We start from the raw sequence: 6486 nt of genomic DNA, 5'->3' as shown, positions 1-6486 counted from the left end.
AAAATATTATACTAGTAGATGTAACAACTTTTCTTGTTCTAACATTGGGAGTTAATTGAGGTGTCTTTGGTGCTCTCTGAGCTTGGTTGTTTTCTTACAAGAAAACAACCAAGCTCAGAGAGCACCAACAACCCGTCATTTGAACCCTGAGCTACAGATATTCTCTTTTATTGGTACTTAAATGAGGAGTTTTTGATAAGAAAATCCAGTCGTGTTTGTTCAACTCTCTACATAATTTCAGTATGCAATACAGGAGTTGATTTGGACTCGACTTTCATAAAAATAACATGCCAAACTATAAAACAATAACTAAAACTAGACATAATTTATATTCTTGTAGGTCTTTACAGAAACAATTATAGCAAGCCACCCAAAGTTGTTTTAATATGGGCAGCTATACAAATCTTTTAAAATAAATAGTGAAGCTTTCTCAGTTTTGTTTTTCATTAGCCTACTTTTGTACTTCCGATGTACAAATGTCGTAAGGAAAGTATTTATGTTTCATTGTTCATTAAAGGATGCCCTGAAGTGACAAATATAAATTCATACAGTACATGAAAACAACCTTCAGAAATGATAAGGTTTAGATAAATTTTAGAATCCAGTATCAGTGTTGGATTATAAAAAGACAAAATAAGAAGTACCATCTGCAATATGAATTCTTCCCGTCAAATTTAAAGAATTTCAGACTTTATGAAAAAAAGGTTTGCTATGTGGAAAATACATTGTATTCATCTCTATCCCCAATAAGCATAGATGGTAAGTGTCAAATGGCACATGCTATAAAACTGATGGAAAGTTAAATATTTTTCCAGTGTAGGCATTTGTAACGCTCAATGCTTTTACCATGCTATTCTCACTAACAAAATAATTCAAAAGATTAAAATTTCCAGTTTTGTTTTTTGAGGAAACACTGGACAAGCTTGTCCTGCCGATGTATTTAAGAGGAATATAAACATTTAAATAACAACTAAATGAAATCCATCTTTGCCTTAATCTAAGTGATTAACTGATAAATAAATTAGAAAATTGGTAATCTCAGATTGTCCTCAGGCATGCAGGCCTCACATATAAGAACAAAAGCCCAGAATATTTTATTTAAGACATTAAATAGCTGCTCATCTTATAACCAATTCTGAGCAAAGTAAAAACAAAACCATAATAAAACCAAAAAAACTAAGTACATTAAAAAATAAAAAACCTGGCATCTTATCACATTGTTTCTTATCCCAGCATTTGTGGGGGGGGGGGGAAACTATTACCCTAAGAGGAGAGGAATCTTTGTTTAATGAATATAATTGAAACCCCAGGTATAAAAGCTAGAACTGGGGTTTAGAATCCAACATTTCATCCAAATATGGAAGCAATTTTATATCCAATGTGTCAGAATTTGTTTGCATTAAGTCCACAGCCCTGCAATAATGCTGTATCTTAAATTATTTTAGTTTAGAAGGCTAACCTTCTCGAACTTTCTCTTTGGACAAAATGGCTGCGTTTTAGCAGCAGCAGGACTCTACAGTGGCTTATGCTCCCTCTTCTGGCTGGCATGTAGACCCAAAATGGCTTTTAAAATTGGTCTTGTACTTGTATTGTTTCATTTCACAAAGACGTTTTAATGTTCATGTCTCTGTAGTGTTTTGAGGTTCTTAGTTCAGAAACTGAAAGCTCAGAAAGAATTGATCGAAGACCAGTGCAGTAGTACAGTTTATTACTTGGTGTATTTTACATTCACTCTCCAAAGCTAATTTGTACTAGTAAAGGGGTACAAAATGACAAATCTTAACTATTGAGAATTTATGACCACCAAACAGTGAACAATTTATCTGCATATTTTGTATGTTTTGAGTGGGGATTACCCTCTGAAGTTTATTTTGTTCTGTATTTGGCTGCATTTTACATTGTGGCTGTTAGCTTTTATATCTATAGTACCAGTTGTTTGTTGATAGTTTTAAAAATTATTGTTATGTGTTTATGTGGTATGCTGCCCAGAATCACACTGAGTTGTGTGGCCCTATAAATCTTGATAAATATATAAATGAAACATTTCGAGTGGTGGTACTTTCGAAGATCTGGAGTGGTCCAGATCTATGCTCTGCATAGTTTTGTATTATTAATAAAACTCATGATTTTTCCTATGTACTTGTCTGTGTTCTACATACCACGTGTTTTCCGTGAAGTAACACCTATCTAAACACCCAAACCTTATAACCAGGGCTTAGCCTGATGGTGAACTCAAATCACTCAATTAAATTTAGAGATCTGCATTGTAACAAAATAAAAAGTTCCTCCTGTACTTAGAAGGAAAAGAAAGTGAGCAAACTGCTAGTATCTGAAGTCCATTGAAAGAAGAAAAAGAGAGCACATCTGTTCTCTATTCTCCTTTCTTGCAACGTCTGAAAACACACAGATCTAATTTCTCATTGCAGCTGGCCACAGGGAGGTCAATTTGAGTGTATTCATTCTCTGAAGATTCACTCTAGAATGTTTTGGTTTCAGTCCCAGCCTTTAGCTGTCTTTTGCTTTCAGGCTGGTTTACAGAGTGCATTTTATTCAAATACCTTTTGGGTATTCAAGGGTGATTCTTGAATCCACTCTAAAGCTGACTTCTGAGTTCCGCAGAAAGAAATTTCATTCTCTCTGTTGGGTCACATGTGGTCTTTGCTTTCTGTAAGGATTGCCTTTGAGTTCTGTCCCATGTGACCCTTCATGAATCATTGCCCACTTGATCTTAACTTCCTCTGCTTAAGATTTAAATTTTCAAAAATTTCCATGGAATCTTATGAAGGCTCATCTGTGCTCCTGGAAAGGAAATCTCCAAGGCTATTGATAGGATGTTTTGGAAGATGCTGACTGGTCAATAGGTTGCATTCTTATTGCTTCACTTGTTTGGGGGGAGGTTGGGCAGAAAGCCAAATAACTTCATGGTGCACATGTAAGCTCAGATTACATTGGTCCTTTGGGTTCAGTTACAGTTAGCTTTTCGGACTCAAATTATTCATAGTAGATTGCGATTAATGAAGCTCTGAAAGAAGAATGACACATAGATAATTATGAGAATCATAATCTTTCTTCCTGGAGCATTATCAGTTAATTCCACTGCTTACAGTATTTTCCCAAAATAGCAACACATAAAAAACTAGTTATACAGAACATTTATAGAAACAGCAAATTTAAAACAAATTTATATAAAGAAGAGGAATGTTTAATGAGATAGACTTTATAAAGAACAAAATACATGAATTCACTGGTACACAGATGTTATAGAGACATGGACGGTTTGCAAGGATAGAAATCTCATAGTAAATTATCTAGAGTAAACATACTCTAGACAACATAGCAATGAACTTATAATAATTATAGATGGCACCAAGCTACATGATTTCCCAATATTTCACAACAAAAAATCATTTTTAACCAATTTCTGGCAAGCTATCAGGTTAAGTACAAACCTAGCTTTTAGCACAGCTATTATTTCACAAGATAGAGGCCATTACAGAAAATCACTGTTCCTGAGCCCAAACCATTTTATCTTCCCAGAATGGAAAGTTACCTGCTTATTTTGTTTCAGGAAGAATATACTACTTGGAGACATTCCTGGAGATACCTAGAAGCCAAGCTTAGAGCTTTATAGGTGAACACCAGAATTTTTAATTGCACCTGCAGACCTATTAGGAGTCAATTCATGGTCTATTGCATAGGTGTTAATATGACTACAGCAACTGTCACCCATCAATGAGCTGCTGACATTTGGATTAATGTACAGTATAGCACGTTGTAGTAATCTAGTTCTATAGCGCTAATGAAAAACTACAGCTGTTGGGGTTCTGGAACAAAGGAGTAACATGATAGCAGTACAGGTAGTCCTTACTTAACAGTCAGTTGCTTAGTGACTGTTTGAAGTTACCATGGACCTCCTAAAGGTACTTATGACTTGAATTTGAAGTTTTGATGGCTGACCCCCTCACTGCAGTCACATAATTTCATTTCAAATGCTCGACAACTAGTCTGCATTTACAACCATTTGTAATCTTTCATGGTCATATGACTGTATTGTTGGAAACCAGCATTTACTTTGAGTTTTTAGCAAAAAATGTCAGAACAGTGGATTTGCTTAACAACCGCAGCATTTGATTAATGACTGTGGCATTTATGATTGTTGCAAAAAATGTTGTAAAATCAGGTCAGTCATATAATGAACTGGCACAACTTAGTTATGTCCATAATTCCAGACTCAATTAATGTTATAAGTTGAGGACTACCTGTATATAAAATCATGCATAAAGTAGCATTACACAGAGTTTTGCACAGAACAGAGTGATTATTATAAACCATCAAGAGTTTTGTGATTGCAAGTCCAATAAATTAATCAATTAGACAGAAAATAGTTTCTTCCTGTCTCGCAATAAAAGAACCTCAGTTATTTTGTTGAAATTAATGCAGGATATTCAGGATTTAGAGAACGACGTATTGGCTTTATACAGAGAAAATTATGGAATTGACAGCCAGCAATTTTGCTAATGCAGCCAATTTCAATGGTTTTAAAAAGGGACAAGTGAGATTCATAGAGGATCAAATTATGAATGTGACATAGAATTTTGGACAAGACGGGATTCCAAAACTCCCACCCATGATTCCAGACACTATATTGTCTATTCCTGGTTTATTATTTAGGATGTTGTGTGAATCCAACCATTATAACATCTTCACGGAGCAGGTGCATGTGACAAGTCAGTCGATTTATAAATTATTGAATAAGACAAATGGTTTTTGAATCCCAATAATAACATGCCACAAAATGTCTGTTGAAGGATAATTATGCTTCTTTGAAATTAATTCTGAAACAGACTTTACCATGAAAAATAGCAAAATAAATTAGGATCCCAAATGCAAGTCATTTTTGAGATTTTGTTAAGCTGGAGTGCTCTTGGTTCTGTTATAATAGTAACCAATCAAATAGTTGTCCTGAATTACAAAAGTATAGAAAAAATATATTAATGAACAAAATCACCTAATCTAAGCAATATTTTCTAAATGCTTACTATTAGGATAAAGAAATAAGAATTAGCTATCACTATCCAGAGCCCCTCTATCAGGGAGATGAGTGGTTTAGAAATATAAAATATAAATAAATTTATACTGGGAAAATAGATTTAAATTCTTGCTTGATATCAATTTATTATAGTTCCTTCTAGCACATTTTGCTCCGTGACGAAATATGCTTTAGTCTAAGTCAGTTTTCTCAGCCTCAGCAACTTTAAGATGTGTGGACTTCAATTCCCAGAAATCCCCAGATAGCACGGGAGTTAAAGTCCACACATCTTAAAATTGCTGAGGCTGAGACATCTAACCTTAAAGATTTAAAATTTAGAAGTCAGCAAGTACTTAATATTTGTTGTTAGAAAACTTCACTTGGGAATAAAACTTTTTTCTTTTAGAGACGGTTGTTTTTTGCAACAAGATTTTTTAGACCTTGGCTGTTTGCACTTGAAATATTTCTATTGCCTCTTCTTTGAGATACAAGGTCATAGGAAATCAGATTTTATACAACATTTTAGAATGAAATGGTAAGGTAAAAGTAGCAATTCAGTAAGTATTTAGGCTGCATTTATACAATATCAAGTCAAAACATACTGTAATGATTTGGTTTGCATAACATGGTAAGCCAAAACCAAAGATCTACATTTTGGTTTACCATGTTATATGAACCTGTTCTTATATCTGAGATTAATATATTTCCACCACCCCCCACTCCTCCCCCATTACCGATGTCCATTCAATTGTGGCTGTGCCCACAGAAAGCCACAATGACGCAAAAATGACATCCGTTCAGAGGTGTCATAGTGCCAAATACATACTTGCATCCCAATGTCTGATGCAAGTAAGTACATTGCAAGATTTTCATCATGACACACATTTCATTATATGCTTTATTTTCCCCCCTTGTGGATACACTGATTCACTGACTCAGGTCAGCCTTGCTTGCCTGGACAAAGTGGCAACAACAATAGCCACTGGGGCTTGAAATAGACTGAAGGTCTAATGGCAGGATCTAGTACCTCCAGCTTCTCCCAAAGAAAACCGAGGAATCTTGAAAGCAGCATCTGTTGCAAGTACAAGAGTGGGAAAGAAATTCTAAATCAGTGTTTTTCAAACTAGGTAACTTCCAGAATTCTCCAGCCAGCATGTATTGCCAACGTTGTCTAGTTCCTAAATGGACAATTCTAAATAAAAGTATTGCTTTGACCTTTCATGACTTCGGTTCTTTTAAACTTTATTGACTCTAGGTTACGACAGGATGGTGTCTAGACATGACAACGGAATCCTGCAATCAGACCTAGCCCGTTCTTTCTGTATGATGCGATTGGGGACTGCTTCACTTGCTAAGACAGTAATCAGTGTTTCTCAACCTTGACAATTTTAAGGCATGTGGACTTCAACTCCCAGAATTCCACAGCCAGCAATGCTGGCTGTGGAATTCTGGGAGTT

Source organism: Protobothrops mucrosquamatus, unplaced genomic scaffold (assembly GCF_001527695.2).
Source record: "Protobothrops mucrosquamatus isolate PMUCROS unplaced genomic scaffold, P.Mucros_1.0 scaffold_69, whole genome shotgun sequence".
Lineage (NCBI taxonomy): Eukaryota > Metazoa > Chordata > Lepidosauria > Squamata > Viperidae > Protobothrops > Protobothrops mucrosquamatus.
The sequence above is the reverse complement of the archived record's forward strand: the minus strand, read 5'-3'. Positions refer to the sequence as shown.